The sequence below is a fragment of the Pleurodeles waltl genome, chromosome 8, assembly GCF_031143425.1.
Source record: "Pleurodeles waltl isolate 20211129_DDA chromosome 8, aPleWal1.hap1.20221129, whole genome shotgun sequence".
Lineage (NCBI taxonomy): Eukaryota > Metazoa > Chordata > Amphibia > Caudata > Salamandridae > Pleurodeles > Pleurodeles waltl.
Window position 1 is genome coordinate 102,436,063 of NC_090447.1, and position 17,128 is coordinate 102,453,190.

The 17,128-nt window shown below is 47.7% G+C and overlaps 1 protein-coding gene across 1 annotated transcript in view; it reads right to left on the reverse strand.

Annotated features, from left to right (window-relative positions):
* The window catches only part of ARHGEF17 (Rho guanine nucleotide exchange factor 17), a 491,524-nt gene that overhangs the window by 83,557 nt on the left and 390,839 nt on the right, over window positions 1-17,128 (reverse strand). The window lies entirely within an intron of this gene.

Below are 17,128 nucleotides of genomic sequence, written 5' to 3' on the forward strand. Positions count from 1 at the left end.
AGATTAAGAATTATTTTGCTATCACTCGCAAAAAACGTTTTTACAGCCAACCTGAAAAGGAGGGGATTTTTCTATTCTACATAGAACTCCGGGGTTCACACACCTCGCCTGCATAATCTGGGGCTCTCGTTTACAGGGGTTTGCAATTGCAACAGAAACCTGTGCAGTTGTTAACTCCATTTCTTCAAATGTGAATTTCTGATTGTTGAAACCACTGTGAAAAACAGAAATTGGTCAATCCAATATCAAGGATGTAAGGCAATGACGTCAAGGTACCTGCACAATGTACTTCACACCTGCAGAACTGCAGCTGGTGCCTTCACGAGTCAGCTCCCTCCCTCCTCCGTGGTATCCATCACCTTCAGATGTTTCATCGTGCGAACAAGGTATCGAGACATGGATTAGGGCTTACTTTCATGTCCAATCTGGTCTCCTGCTTACCTTCAGCCAGTACTTAGATCTAGGCTCAGGTATATATCTCTCGAGTTGTGGCAAGGTGAGCCTAGTGTTAATGGTACCTAGTGGGGTTCTCTGGGTCTGGGAAAGGCATGGTTGAATATTTTTGAGATGCAGGAAGTGAAGAGAAGGTCACATGGCTTCTGCACCACCAGCTGAGACCCCACCTCTGCCGACTGTTGAATCCTTACCTCTGATGACTGAGTGACGACTGAGTGAGGCCAAAGAAGATTGTGCAGCCCCGCTAGGATGGAGTCACCAAAACAAAGACTGGATATGATAGTGAGGTGTCATTTTTTTAAAATTTCCAGTTAGATGTTTTACTTTTTTGTGACAGCTGATGAAGACAGTTGCAGCTTTCCATGCGTTATTAATGTCTGGGGGAGGGTTAGGGAGGGATCCAAGGCGCTTCCTATCAATTTCAACCTTCCTGAGAAAGGCGGCCGACCTTGCGTTCCTGAGGCAGTAAGTTTTCAAGCATCCAGTTCTGGAGTCCATCTGGCATGGTTGCAGCACAGCTATGTCAGGTCAATGTGCCAGTCATGAGCATAGTAGTCGGGGACACTCCTGACTTCTCGAGGACCAGACTCGGGGACTCCTGATACAGACTGAACTGAGACGGTGCGAGGGACTAGAGCAAATGCTTTTTGCAACAGGCCAAGAAGTTGGTGAAAATTGATTTCACAGTATTTTTGCTGTCTACATAATAAACAATAGGATAATGTACATTCTCATTATTTTCCAATGCTATGGACCAGCATTTAAGATAAAATCCGTCTGTTCCATTTTTATTATAAACTAACAAAAATAGTTGTTTTTCATATAGTGCTTCATGCGGATCTTCCGTTTCTAAGTGCTGCAAATCATACGTGGTACTATAAATCCAGTTAATGAACGGAATTTACCAATGGTTGAAAGGCGAAGTTGAACTGGGACCTTCAAATCACTGCATCATTCAATGTCAAACGTTCAACGCACTGAGCTATGGTAGTGTAACATCAGTTTGCACTACTCATTTAAAAAAATGCATTTTCTATGGTTTCGTTGTTCAAATTTACGATAAATTATTTTTAAGTAAGGCACTTGTTGCACACTGTTTCACAATCCATTTTTCTAGATTTTTCTATGGTGTAAACATCTTTTGACGACGAGTGCTATTGCAAAATGAAATGTGTTTGCTCCATTCCTTAAAGCGACAGAAACGGTGCAGATTGATTTCCCCTAGATTTTTGCAAAGAATCTGGGACTGGTGCCCTGGGGCCCAATCACTACATCAGCCCCTTTGGAAGGCGTTTCAGTAACACCACCTTGTCGACATATATCAAGAGGCCCTGGCGGGAGGATGACCCTGAGTGACGTATGGACAGGTATGGCGCGAGGCTGCCACGGTGGGTGCACACCTGTGCGACAGACAAGATGAATGAGCCACTGCGCTGCTGGAGATGGGGCGGGGCCAAGAGTCGCGGCGGCAAATGGCGCGTGAAGGCACAGCTGGAACCAGACAGGTGGCTGATGGGAAAGTCAATTCAGCAATAAGGCTGAGATGCAAGGATGGCGGCCAGTGAGTGGCAGGACAGACAGGCGAAACAATGGCCGGGTCAGAGCTGCAGCAGAGCAAAACTGCTATCTGTGCCTGCAAAAAGGTGAAGGGAAGCCCTCATGAGAGTGAGATCAGAGGAAAGAGGTGGGGCTATGGAGTGGACCAGTCAGGAGAGAGTGGATGGAGATGGTCCATGTAAGACCAAAGCAGGGAAGCACTCGTAGGCACTTCACTGAAGAGTCCCACTGGACCAAACAAAACTATACATTTACTAAGGCACCACAAGAGATGCAGCGCCGCAGAAAGATGGTGGAACAAGACAGCCAACCGTGGAACTGAGGTTTTGCACAAAAAGTATCTCGTGGTTACATATCACGAATACGTAAAAAGTAACATAAAACATCTCTTTTCACATAACATTCGTTACAGCTCGTATTCACAATTACTCTCTTCAATCCAGTTCACACACACACACACTTGAAAACATCTTGTCTGAAGACATCATATGCTGATGTGAATGATGTCTAATGTGTATAACACCGCCGGATTTCAAAAGCACGTTGTAACCATGTTGTCCTGTTCAGAGGAAAAAATACATTTATGATTTTGGTTCCTGATCTGGCTTACTTAGCAAACGCATAATTACAATGGATCCTGCGAGTGTGTCAATCCAGGCACACCACCTCCCTGGGCGTACCGCTGCACACCCCCCCTCAATCCAGAAGAGAGTTAATAGTTTCTGAAATAAAACCAATTCGAGCACATTTAGTTCTGTTTTACCAACACTAAGGGGCCACAGTCTGGCGAACCACAAACAACCTATTGATCCCAATAACCTGCTGAGACTCCACACCCATCGATTCTGAATCGCCATCCACTTGATGAGATATTTGCATATATTCGTCCTCTTCTCAAGGTGAAGGCATGTTTTCCAGATAGAGACTTCAGACCGTAGGATAACGATTCATTCTTTTGGACCCACTCAGGTGTTCCACCATCTCCCCCCCGTCTGTCCAAAAACCTCCTTAACCAGAGTTAACAGCACAGGTCTACTGCGCGCCACCCAAACCCGTCCTGCTTTCATCCCTCCACTGAACCCATCATCCACGGTCTGTGACCTGGGACCACTGGATGCAAACACGTGCATCACTCAAATATGTGACTTTTATATTTTCGACCTCAAGCTCTCTGTCATTACAATCTCTTCTGCAACTTCTCTGGCTTTTGTTAGTTTAAGTTACACGTAGAATGTAGTCCTGACCCACACTGGTTTTCCTCGCTGGGGTTGTCACTGTTAAAATACAAATATGCAATCTTCAAATTATCCCCATAACTCTGTGGTTCTTTTGTACTGGTTCCCTGTGGCTCTGTACCCTTGTCACGTTTCTGCATTTACGAGCTTTAGATTTCTCTTATGTTCCATTTCTGTCGGGTTCAAAGTTGAAGTTTATTGACACGGTTAGTTAAAACCATCGCAATTAAAAAATACATATTTGTATAAATACTTAGCATACTCACTGTATTAAATAGAGACTCATAAAAACATGAAATGCTTGTTTAAACTAAAAATTATCTGTCCGGTTCATACCTGGCTTCTCAGCTATGGCTCTCAACCCCTCCAGTTAAATGTCTACATCCCTCACATGTCCCATGAGGCCGTTCAGCAGCATCTTCCCCAGGCAGAGGCGGACACGCCCTTTTTGGATCTTCCATTTATCTGCCCTGGGATGTGCTCCCAGTTGTCACTTGGAAATGGGGGGTTGGTGGAAGGCGCTGAGCGGGCTAGTGCCTCCTAGGTTGGCCTGTGGATCAGGTGCGTGAACAAAGCTCAGACAAACTACTTATGAGCTGCACGCGTTCTCGTAATCACACATTTCTTTAGAATCCTTAATACCCTGGCACACTCCCTCCAACATAAAGGTCGGATGGCACAGAACCACTTGAAGGTCATAAGGTAAAGTTCTCATCCCCTACCTGGACCTGTCCTTTCTGGAGGGCTATATGCAGTGCTTAATTTGTGCTTGTTGTTTCCGGTGCTGAGCACCAGCACTTATTTTTGAGGGCCGGCGCTTATGCTTTTGCCTCAAGCATTTGCTGCAAGCAAAAGACACATATGGGAAAGACGGAGGCAGAGAAAAACGAAAAAGCGTCACAAAGGGAGAAAGTAGAAAGCTGCAAGAGTGAGCTGAAGGGGCAGGGAGTGGCTGTAAATGGATTAAAGAGGCCCAAGATGGCTTCAGGATTACTTTGCCTCAGTATTCTGTGTTCCCACATTTAATTGCAACAGCCGCATGTTTAAGAGGAGGGCTTTGAGCACTGGCACGTTTTTATTTACAAATTAAGCACTGGCTATATGTATTCCTGAGCCCCAAAAGTAGCACAATGGATGCCTCCTTGCAGCCAATCCCTTTCACTTTTTGCCTTTTGATTGTTATATGGTGCAAATCTAGCTGAGGAGCACTTGGAATTAGAGCATATGGAAGGCTGCTGATGCAGAATAAGAGCCAGCATCTCTGCTGCCCTAGGTGCTACAGGTCCAGGAGATCCATCACATTAAAGGTAAGACTCTGAGGAACACAGGGGTGGAACCACTGCTCTAGTATCTGTGGCCTTGCAGGAACCCTAAAGAGCAAGCCTGAATACATCCATAATGTAATGATATAGGGGGCGCGGCCTAGGAGTTCAGGCCGCACTGTGGCTATTGGAGGAGGAGCACGGTCAAAATGCATGTAGTTGATCCCTCTCTGTAATGGCACAGACTAACCAATCGAATGTGGTCAGAGTTATTACTAGTGATCCAGGCTAACCCAAGCATTATGACAATTCCTGCTTCCTGACAGAGGCAAACCGGAGGGGACTGGTAACCATGTCTTTCTGTGCTTATTCAGAGCTGGTACAGAGGTAATGGTTGAGCCAAAAGGTCCCTTTCAAGGCTCACCGAAGGAAATTGGTGAAAAAGTCAGCTTACATTTTGAAGCCTCTCTGTGTCTGCCACAGTGTGTAGTCAGATTGAAACATGCATTCACACACCAGAAACTTTGGTTTTACAAGTTTTTTCAGGTACCCCAGTGAAGAGTGTCTCCTGAAAGACCGCCAGCAGACAGGTTTAGGGTGAGTCCTGGCAACATGTCGAATGGGACAGGAGCACATCACTGCTGGAGACCAGACATACGCCCTGAGATGCTGACCTGTTTCTTCAGAGGCACTTCCGCACAAAATTCTAAAATGTTAAAATTTGAATATTGCCGAAACAAAAACTACAATTGTAAAGATAACAACATAAACCCTACCACCCACATGTTCTAAATTACAACAGCTGCTTTGTATTAAAGGGCTACAATTAACGTGAGATGTCAACTTGACTTAGTTATTTACTTGCTAGCTTCTAAATTCATTCTATTTTTTGCTGTCAAAAACCACACAGGGCCATAGTAGCTTGCAGCATAAACAGGACTAGTTTGTGTGCGGATGTGCACCTTGTGAAAGAGTGAAATGCGTCACTTACAGTGCATTTAGCCAATGGCTGAAGTGGGCTGACCACTGCCCTGTGCTGTGTGCTGTAGTGGGCAGAAGAAAAATGTGAGTGACACAACAACAGACCAATGGAGGAAGACGGCTGGCTGACAGTCCTGATAAGTAAGCATATTATATAAGTAATTTTAATAAAATCAAAAGGCTTAGCTAATGCCGGGCCTAAAAACTTTTAAACAAAAAGTAGGCTTTGATCCATAGGCCTTCAAGTAAACAAGAGCTGCTATGTCACAGACTCCTCTGGCTTTTTCTAGTGGTCTGCTACATCAGAGTTTCTCTGTAGTGTGGGAACTTGCAGGCAGAAGCCACATCCACCCACTAGAACAGTGCCTTGTTAGTCTGTCCACACTGCAAGCAGCTGAATACGGAATTTAACCAGAGGTGGCTCCTTCATAAGGACGGAGGAGCACCCCCCCCCCGACCCGCCAGCAGCAGAAGCTGCAAACCTTTCAGAACAAAAGGATAATAAACTATGTTCTGAAAGGGGCGGGGCCACAGGGGTGACGTGCACTGAGGAAGTGTGCTCAGCACTTCCCTCAGAATGCATGTGTGTTTGGCCGGATGTCTCGGGCTGGGCAAACACACATGTGCAGTAGGCTCTCTCCAGCCCAGCAGCACAGTTGCCGGGCTGGAGAGAGTGTGCACAGTATCGCAGTCTGCCTGGGAGCGCTCTGGCTGGGACAGAAAAAGGGCATCTATGTTGTCGGCGGCCACCTCTAAAAAGGATTCCACTTGCCAGGTTTTGTGTGTTGCAGGGCTCTGCTACAGAGCAGGCCCTAATAATGACAACCCCTGACATCTTTGAACCCCCGCCAAGGACCCCAGCATCCTTGCTCAGAGTGATAAGCCTTAATCTAATTAAAAGGTCCCCATTAACCCTTGGGAAGATGCTTCGATTGGAATTAAGGATTCCGGACGATAGGTCGTTATGAATTAACAGGGATTATCAGGTATTCCCTCAGAATAGGATATGACGCACAAACCTATGAATATCTGCTCTAATTTTGCAGCGTTTTACTCCTTTCAAGGAGAATACCCAGCCCGAATGTGCACAGATGTATCGCCTGCTGGAGCAGCTGGTAAACCGTGCAGGGATTTTTCTTGGCCATGGACAGGCGAAGGGTGACGGGCGGCATGAAGGAAATAACTTTTTACTTCAGCTGTGGGGGGGGGGGGGGTGGGGGGGGGGGTAGGGGGGTTCTGCTCCTCCCGTGCAGGTGCATCCGGGGGGCTGGGGCGGGACACATCACCTGCTCAGTGGACCCTTGGTCCGGTTTATCAGACCCAGAGTTTGCAGACCCGAGAATTCCAGGCCCAGAGAATCCCCAAACCTTGTGGGATACCCAGTGGAGTAACACTTGCCCCAGGGGTGGAAAGGGGTGTGGCGGGGGCCGTTACCCGCACTATGCACGGGCTCCTGGCCTGGGTTCAGAGTGCTGTCCCATACCCCGCCCGCCATGTATTTTACAGGCTCCCCTGAAGTTTTGTTGTGCCACTGGGGAAACCACTCTGGGCAACTTGTTCTAGGGGCCTAAGCGAGGTACTCTAGGCACTTCATCACAGGGGGTGAAACATTTCTAGCACGCGAATTATGGACGGTTAATGCACCTGCTGCTGCAGAAACTGAGCATCAAACACTTATTTGGAAGCAACGACTGACCCCCTCCATGCTTCTTACATGGTGCCATTGCCAGGGAGAGGCTTTACGTGTTATAGTTCTGCAGCTTCTGTGTCTCAGTGTGGGAGGGTTATGGATCTGCAGGCGGAAAGCAGCGAGGCCTGGAAGTGGTAACCTGCACCGACCTTAACTGTGGTACAACCAGGAAATGAGGATGGACAACAAAATCCAGGTGTGAGGCTGTGAGGGGGTCACCCTCTCACCGCCCGGCTGCCACGTCAGTATTTTAGGTCAGCGCCATGTCCGTTTCAGACTCGAGAAACAAACATCTCATGAATGGAAAAACAAAACAAGCAGTTGCAATGCAACGGGTCTCGCGTTTGCTCATGTTAGAGCTGATAGCGTTGTAAACTCCTAACCCGACTTTTCACCTATCGGCAAAAGTGCATTTATGTACGTAACCCGAAAAAGTGCAATTAACTATGTAAAGCGCTCGATTTCTACCAAGCGAAATCGCGCTAGTAAATCAGGGAAAAAGTAGTCCACGAGCCGGACAGAGAACATCGAGCCTCGCATGTTTTCTGTACTTGGTGGATGCGCTCGAGGAGGGCTAACCACCGGAAAAGGCATGAAAGCAAGCCGATTTTATTAGGCAAGCCCACGAACCAATCAAAAACACTGAGGTGACGTCGACAGGGCTCCGAGCCCTTTTCTAAACACTAAAGCGACTCGCTGAGATACGCATGCGTGAGCGCATGCAACGCAGGCTGGACCCTAAACACTGAAAGCAAAATCGTGAGGCGCTTAAAGGGGCAGTGACAATGGTTGAGGGGACGTACAGAGTAAGGAAAGGGTTAAGTTGAAAAGGTAAATCGAGAGGGCCAATTTAAGTGAAAGGGGTGGTAGGAATCCTCCTGAGTAAATTAAGAACAAATGCTTACTTTGCGCTTTCAATATAAAATGGGGAGGTATTTGCAGAAACAAGACATTAATCACCGCAAAATTTCACCAACCCGGATTAATGATTAATTAGGATGAAAAAAGACCTGGAATCCTTAGGGCAGGACATTCCTAAAGCGGGGAGGTCCACTATTTGTTAAAATGGTAACGGGATAAAAAAGGAGATGCGCGTGAAAGCCACCGCTATACAATAATCCTTTCCCACCCAGATACACGGTATTTATATTATCTTAACATTGAATTACGGACCGCGTTGCGCAGAGTGAAGGAAAAATTCGTGGAAAGGAAGTGGATCTTTTCTGCTAAAGTTGTTTCTTACACTGGGCTCATATTTTAAAGTGTTATGTGCTTTTCTGGCTCCCTGGAAGGGCGCGTGTATAAGATTTGGAGGATGCAAATCCCAGGTGAAACAAAGCAAAGGCCGTCTCCACGCTCCTGGCTGTGAAGCGCGCGCTCAGGGTGAGTGATCTGCCACCGCGCCACGCGCACAGCTAGCAAAAATGCTTAATAAAGAAAGAAATGCGGCTGCTTATATGAGGAGGCTGAAAAATGAGGATTTCTGCGTCAGCAAGCTGGCGCGGCCCCTCCTCCTAATCACGTGAAAGAATCCAAGTATGTGAAGTATGTCTGGTGCAGTAACCCGGGACAGCTAGAAGCTGAGAGCTAGCACTGCTGGCCACGGTGAGATTACCGCTCTACGCCCAGGTGGAAATCCCACTTATGTGAAGTACGTCTGGTGCAGTAACCAGAGACTACTGGAAACTGAGAGCTAGCACTGCTGGCCACAGGGAGATTACCGCTCTGAGCCCTGGTGGAAATCCCATTTAGATGAAGTATTCCTTGTGCAGTAACCAGGGACTACTGGAAGCTGAGAGCTAGCGCTGCTGGCCACGGTGAGATTACCGCTCTACGCCCAGGTGGAAATCCCACTTATGTGAAGTATGTCTGGTGCAGTAACCAGAGACTACTGGAAGCTGAGAGCTAGCACTGCTGGCCACAGTGAGATTACCGCTCTGAGCCCTGGTGGAAATCCCATTTAGATGAAGTATTCCTTGTGCAGTAACCAGGGACTACTGGAAGCTGAGAGCTAGCGCTGCTGGCCAGGGTGAAATTACCGCTCTACGCCCTGGTGGAAATCCCACTTATGTGAAGTATGTCTGGTGCAGTAACCAGAGACTACTGGAAGCTGAGAGCTAGCACTGCTGGCCACAGTGAGATTACCGCTCTGAGCCCTGGTGGAAATCCCATTTAGATGAAGTATTCCTTGTGCAGTAACCAGGGACTACTGGAAGCTGAGAGCTAGCGCTGCTGGCCAGGGTGAAATTACCACTCTATGCCCAGGTGGAAATCCCATTTATGTGAAGTATGTCTGGTGCAGTAACCAGAGACTACTGGAAGCTGAGAGCTAGCACTGCTGGTCAGGGTGAGATTACCGATCTGAGCCCTGGTGGAAATCCCACTTATGTGAAGTATACCTGGTGCAGTAACCAGGGACTACTGGAAGCTGAGAGCTAGCACTGCTGGTCAGGGTGAGATTACCGATCTGAGCCCTGGTGGAAATCCCACTTATGTGAAGTATACCTGGTGCAGTAACCAGGGACTACTGGAAGATGAGAGCTAGCACTGCTGGTCAGGGTGAGATTACCGATCTGAGCCCTGGTGGAAATCCCACTTATGTGAAGTATACCTGGTGCAGTAACCAGAGACTACTGGAAGATGAGAGCTAGCACCGCTGGCCACGGTGAGATTACCGATCTGAGCCCTGGTGGAAATCCCACTTATGTGAAGTATACCTGGTGCAGTAACCAGGGACTACTGGAAGATGAGAGCTAGCACCGCTGGCCAGGGTGAGATTACCGATCTGAGCCCTGGTGGAAATCCCACTTATGTGAAGTATACCTGGTGCAGTAACCAGGGACTACTGGAAGATGAGAGCTAGCACCGCTGGCCAGGGTGAGATTACCGATCTGAGCCCTGGTGGAAATCCCACTTATGTGAAGTATACCTGGTGCAGTAACCAGGGACTACTGGAAGATGAGAGCTAGCACCGCTGGTCAGGGTGAGATTACCGATCTGAGCCCTGGTGGAAATCCCACTTATGTGAAGTATACCTGGTGCAGTAACCAGGGACTACTGGAAGATGAGAGCTAGCACCGCTGGCCACGGTGAGATTACCGATCTGAGCCCTGGTGGAAATCCCACTTATGTGAAGTATACCTGGTGCAGTAACCAGGGACTACTGGAAGATGAGAGCTAGCACCGCTGGTCAGGGTGAGATTACCGATCTGAGCCCTGGTGGAAATCCCACTTATGTGAAGTATACCTGGTGCAGTAACCAGGGACTACTGGAAGATGAGAGCTAGCACCGCTGGTCAGGGTGAGATTACCGATCTGAGCCCTGGTGGAAATCCCACTTATGTGAAGTATACCTGGTGCAGTAACCAGGGACTACTGGAAGATGAGAGCTAGCACCGCTGGTCAGGGTGAGATTACCGATCTGAGCCCTGGTGGAAATCCCACTTATGTGAAGTATACCTGGTGCAGTAACCAGGGATAGCTGAGAGCTAGCGCTGCTGGCCACGGTGAGATTACCGCTCTACACCCAGGTGGAAATCCCATTTATGTGAAGTATGTCTGGTGCAGTAACCAGAGACTACTGGAAGATGAGAGCTAGCACCGCTGGTCAGGGTGAGATTACCGATCTGAGCCCTGGTGGAAATCCCACTTATGTGAAGTATACCTGGTGCAGTAACCAGGGACTACTGGAAGATGAGAGCTAGCACCGCTGGCCAGGGTGAGATTACCGATCTGAGCCCTGGTGGAAATCCCACTTATGTGAAGTATACCTGGTGCAGTAACCAGGGATAGCTGAGAGCTAGCGCTGCTGGCCACGGTGAGATTACAGCTCTACGCCCAGGTGGAAATCCCACTTAGATGAAGTATGCCTGGTACAGTAACCAGAGACTACTGGAAGATGAGAGCTAGCACCGCTGGCCAGGGTGAGATTACCGATCTGAGCCCTGGTGGAAATCCCACTTATGTGAAGTATACCTGGTGCAGTAACCAGGGACTACTGGAAGATGAGAGCTAGCACCGCTGGCCACGGTGAGATTACCGATCTGAGCCCTGGTGGAAATCCCACTTATGTGAAGTATACCTGGTGCAGTAACCAGGGATAGCTGAGAGCTAGCGCTGCTGGCCACAGTGAGATTACCGCTCTGAGCCCTGGTGGAAATCCCACTTAGATGAAGTATGCCTGGTACAGTAACCAGGGGCAGCTGAAGCTGACAGCTAGCACCGCTGGTCAGGGTGAGATTACCGCTCTACACCCAGGTGGAAACCCCACTTAATTATTACAAAGGCATAAACTGGATCCAGCGGTAAATGGGGTTTAACCGCTACCCTTACGAGACACATTCTACACCCAGCTTTCTGTAGGTTCTGTAAAATATCAACTCTTTTGATCTAAGTCAGATGGATGAGAGGCTGAGTGGACTCACTAGACTCGAACTGATGACCAGGGCTGGTGCCAATAATCTTTAGGCTGCAGAAACGTTCATGCAATAAATGGATCAGTTCATGAAGCTGACCAACTTAAAAACACACACATCTTTATAGGATACATAACAGACAACTGTATATAATACGGTACACAAATGATACTGAGGGATTCTGGACATATCATAAACCACAAGACCAAAGGCAGAGAGGGTTGTAAATGCCACCAGAACCACAAGGTGGCATAGTATGACCCCGTTACACATGGTATTATTTATGTATTTGTTATATTACATGCTTATTTTTGGGTAGTTCGCTTTAAAAATGCGTTGTCTTCAAAGTGCAGCTAACAATGGGCCCTGACTGGTATTAGACTGTTTAATTTGTGTTTATCTTTCTTCAATAACTTCTTAATAAAACAATGGTCGAGAGTTAGAGGATTTAGACGACTATTGCTAAGTGCAAGGACTGTGTACACTCACAAAACTCTATTTAGTTTATGACCTGAGCCTTCATAAACCTCACTAGCCCACTAAGGCTCTGAGCGAAACATCAGAGAAGGACAAATATTAATTGAATGTTGCGTGACATGTTTTCCACAATGTTAGCAATATTTCACTAATCAAAACAAACCATAAACGCATCATTGTGGACCAAAGAAACACAACAGCGTAGTAATTCCATTACCATTGTGTCTTTAATGTCCCAAACCTAGATGCTGGCTTACAATTCACCTACCCTGACCGCCGCTCCTGGCACTCTAAACCCAGCTACTGATAGTGCCTCGAAGGTGATTTCTAGGTGGTTCCTCTCCTGTTCCCCTCTCTGTCCCAGCAGGCATGTACTGAGTTCACTTAAACTCAATCACTAGACGATCAGCGTAAACACAAACAAAAACGTGATGGTTGGCGCACCTGAGTGATCGAGGTAGAAAAAGCCAGTGCCACGAAGCTGTGAGGTGAGACCACCGGCTTCTCGTTCCCCTTGGTTGCAGCCCCCTTGGTGCTTCTCCCTTTCTACGGTCACCAGAACCTCTGCCGCCTCTCGCTTACAACCCAGCTGCGCACTTTACTGCCCCTTTGGATGGCACTTCTGAACTTTGATTAAGTGCATCCATTAAAGTGCTTCTCGGATCAGACAACTGACCCCGGGAAGTGTAGCGTCTTTCATTTATTTTGTGCACAATAGAAGCTCCAGATGTTAACCTCATACCCACCCTTCAAGACTTGTCGAGCTACTGGGGGCGGAGGAGGGATCGGGGGTGGGAACTAGGACAGCTTTTCCAAGCCACCTGGCTTCCCTCTTGTGCCCACCCATCCTTGAAGTCCGTAGTCCTGTTGGAAGTGCGGCTGATGGTGCCGCCAATCACCGCTCTGGCTTGTGGAAACTAGCACCTAGACTTGCTGGAATATACAGGAAAGAGTCTCAAACTACTGGGGAAGTGAGGTGTGCGTCTCAAGCCCCCCACCCTCTGATATATGATGGCAGCAATTCCAAAAACAGCTCATTTTCCTCAACACGATTTCTGATTGGATGATCACAAAACTTGGTCAGGGATGGAAATTAGTCATGTGAAGCTTTTTTGCAGAGCTGGTGTTGCTTTGCACCCTAAAGCTCTTTGAGGGGAGAGGCGCTTAGAAGAACGGGGATGGATACAGGTAGTTGCACTTGTTCCGGTAGCTTGTTCTCGGCGTATGAGGAGGTGCAAGAGGCCGATGAGTCTCAGTGCCCTCCAGAGTCCCAGGAACTCTGAGTTGGAGATGACGCGAGAAGAATCCAAGGAACGGGCCTTGCAATCTGAAGTCATCTGCCCTCCATCTTTTTCCACCTGGCTTGGCAAACAGCAACATTGTTAGAGACGTCAAACTGGATGGTAGGGCGTGGAAATCTATGAAGCATGCTGTGCTGCAGCACCATCTGCAAACCTAACACCAGGCTTGCAAGACCCAACAATGTGGTTGGCAAGCTGTATCTTGATGTCCATATAGAACTTCTACTGTTGCCGCAGTCCGGGGTGGACATTAATATAGCAAGGACACAGGCTATGCTATGCAGCATGGTCTGAAAGGAGAGGCTCCATCTTAAGAGGCACAGGAGGTGAAATGGACTGATGGGGATACATTGACTGGGACATCATTGTAAGGTCTGCATCAAACTCATATTGCGGTTGGGATTCTGATGTGCTCCTAAAAAGGGAGGGCTCAACTGGGTTGAGTGGTCCAGAGGTAGTCTACCTTGGTTTTCACCATTAGAACCTGGGGATTGGTGGCATTGAGGCACATTTTGTTCTGGTGCATGCAGGCTTGGATGTGAGACAACCACTACCTGTTTAGTTGACTGTCCTCAGGGACTGGCTTGATTTTTGGCAGATTTCGTGGTTATTGGTGGACGGTCACATAGATACCTCCCCTGTTTTTTCCATTTGACGACAAACCATGGTTAACGATGGATGATCAAGGTATAGCATTGTTTTTGTCAGTGCTTTTAACTTGGACTAAAGATTATTTTTTCAATTTTAAGGCCTCTTGGGTACTCCCTTTGCTAAACTGGGAGATTTTATCAATCAAGCACAATGCCCAAGTACAATCAAAAGACTTGTAAATGTCTGCCATGAAGTCCATTCAACAGCTTTGATTCACAACTTTTGACAAACCACACTCAGACAATGAATAACCTAATCTGAGATTATTTGCAAGTGCAATACCTATCTCCAAAGGGACAAAGGGTGACCACGGACGGAGTCAGTGCTCACTGTTTATGCATCAAAGTGACCTTCTAGAGTTTATCCATTTATTTTCCCTACTCAAGACCACCAGACCAGTAGCAGTCTACAATAATATGCTATGGACATCTTTTCAGCACCTACTCCTAAATTTATTTCTCTGCATCTTTTGACTCATGGTCCATCACTGGGCAGCCTCGAACCAGTGTGGTCTATTGATTCTTGATTATGTGAAGGCCACCAAGCAGTGAACTTGTCTAGCAGACTTTGGCCCTCAGTATGTCTTTGGCGGTAAAAACTGCCTACCGCTGTGGCGACGGCTGCCAAAAGACCGTCGCCGCAGCTACCATCCGTTCGTCAAATTATGACCCTAGCTGGATTTCCGCCACAAGAAGGGCAGAAATCTGGCTGTGGCCATACTGGCGGATGGTAGTAAGGTGGCGCTGCTACCACCAGGAGCGCCATGCCAGTAGACCGCCGCCAGCCGTGGCAGGCGCTGCTGGCGGTAGAAGTTCCCCGTCCCGTCCCCTGCCAGAAGACTGCCTGGATACAGGTAAGTCGGGTTTCTGACAGGGGAGGGGGGAGGTGTTGTGTGTGTATTGGGGGGGGGGTGTGCATGTATGTGTGAGTGTGTGCGTGAATGCAAGTGTGTTTCGTGTTGTTTGCATGCGTGTATGCAAGTGTGTGAGTGCGTGTATGAATGGAAATGTGTATGCGTGTAAGTGTTGATGTGTGTGTGGATGTGTGCGTGAATGAATGAATGCATGCGTGTATGCATGAGTGTATGTGTGACAGGGAGTGTGTGTCTGTGTGTAAGGAGGGAGGGTGGAAGGGAGGGGGAGCGTGGATGAAGGGGGGCTGGGGGTGTCTGGGGAGTGTTAGGGGGGGCTCCCATCAGTGACAGGGAAGGAATTCCCTGTCACTGATCGGGCCTACCGCCATGGTTTTCGGAAAACCATGGCGGTAGGCAGGGTCATGATACCGCCGGCGGCACAATAGTGGCAACTGGAGATTGTTATCTCCAGCCCGGTGGCTGCTACCACCATGACGGTCAGAGTGGTACATTGGCGGGTTGGCTTCAGCCAACCCGCCAATGTCATAATGTGGTGGTAAGTACCGCCAGCCTGTTGGTGCACTACCGCCACATTATCTCCGTCCGCTGGGGTCATAATGAGGGCCTTTGTCTCCAGCCCATGATCATCATCTTTGTTATCCTTAAGGGATCAGCCTCCCTGCTCAACACTCCTCAGCTGTCTTGAAGCGCAGTCCCTAAGGCAGTCTCGTTTATCAGCCTTGAATGTCTCAGCCTCGTCACTACACCCATCACTGAATATTTTTTTCAGACATTTCCATAAATTCAATGGAAAGCAAATATCTGCGCTGATCATATTTCTGCTATACAGAGTTGCGCAGGTGTATCTGGAAGAGTTGGCAGGTCAGCTAAGCCCCAGAGGTACTTAGCCTATGAGGCAGCGGGAGGCATAGGGCAGAGGCTGCACAGTTGTCTAGTCACAATTATTCATAAGTGGGGGCGTCCTGTCGATGGATGATCATAAGCGGCGGGAGGGCCAGACAGTATCCTACATAGGACGGCTGTGAGAAGCGGTGAGAGGCGGTGAGAGGCACCTGCCTCAGGAAAGCAAAGCACAAAGGAGCAACACTGCCACATAACTGCTAGAAGTGCGCTACAGAAACACTGATGATGAAACATACCGTTTGTAAACGCAGGGGGGAGAGCATCATGTGTACAGATGATGAACATTAATGAGTCCTATTGCAATCCCTAACACATCCAATAACTTTTGTTTCCACTACATAAGCAAACTACTTTTATGAGTCCACACAATTTATTAACATAAATATTAAACTGGACTACCCACATGGCTTACACTTTTGGGACAAGCTAGGTTTTTTAATAACTGGGACAAAAGTCCCTATAAGAGAGAAGTAAGTGATTTCACAAACTCTCTTCAAGAAAATGTATCATTTACTCTAAGTGGTTTGGAGCTTTGGGCCTGATTTAGAGGTTGGCTGACGGGGTTACTCTGTTACAAATGAAACAAATTGGCCACAGCACACAGAATATATTGTCCAATCATGTAGTGAGGATAAGGGATCCCCGGTGGTACGTTGAAGGTTTTGAAGAAGTATAGGTAAAGAGACAATCTTGAGTCTTGTTGCTAGATGGTGTCTTTAATTGTGGAAATTAGAAATCATGATGTCATCAGAGAAATACAGCCAACACGTGTTTCGTCACACAAGTGACTTCATCAAGGCTTATTGTAATAGTAAAACTAAGAATAGTCACGCTGCTCGAGCAGCGGCAGGAAAGTTGGATGTTGAGCGCGTGGGTTGAAGTGTATGAAGCCCTGATAAGCCTCAAAGTTAAACCTGAGCTGCGTTGTTTGTAGAAATGAGGTGAGTTGTCTGAGAGCGTCTAGACGCAACCCACGCGCTCAACATCCAACTTTCCTGCCGCTGTTGGCTGTATTTCTCTGATGACATCATGATTTCTAATTTCCACAATTAAAGACACCATCTAGCAACAAGACTCAAGATTGTCTCTTTACCTATACTTCTTCAAAACCTTCAACGTACCACCGGGGATCCCTTATCCTCACTACATGATTGGACAATATATTCTGTGTGCTGTGGCCAATTTGTTTCAATTTTGTTCTTGGGTACTTGGATACCCGTGATTGTGCCTCCTGGGTAGTAGGGCACTGGGCCAAGCTGCACCAGACTTTGCTTCATCGCATATACCTGTCTCTAATCATTGTTGTACTGCCTAGAAGTGCGGCTG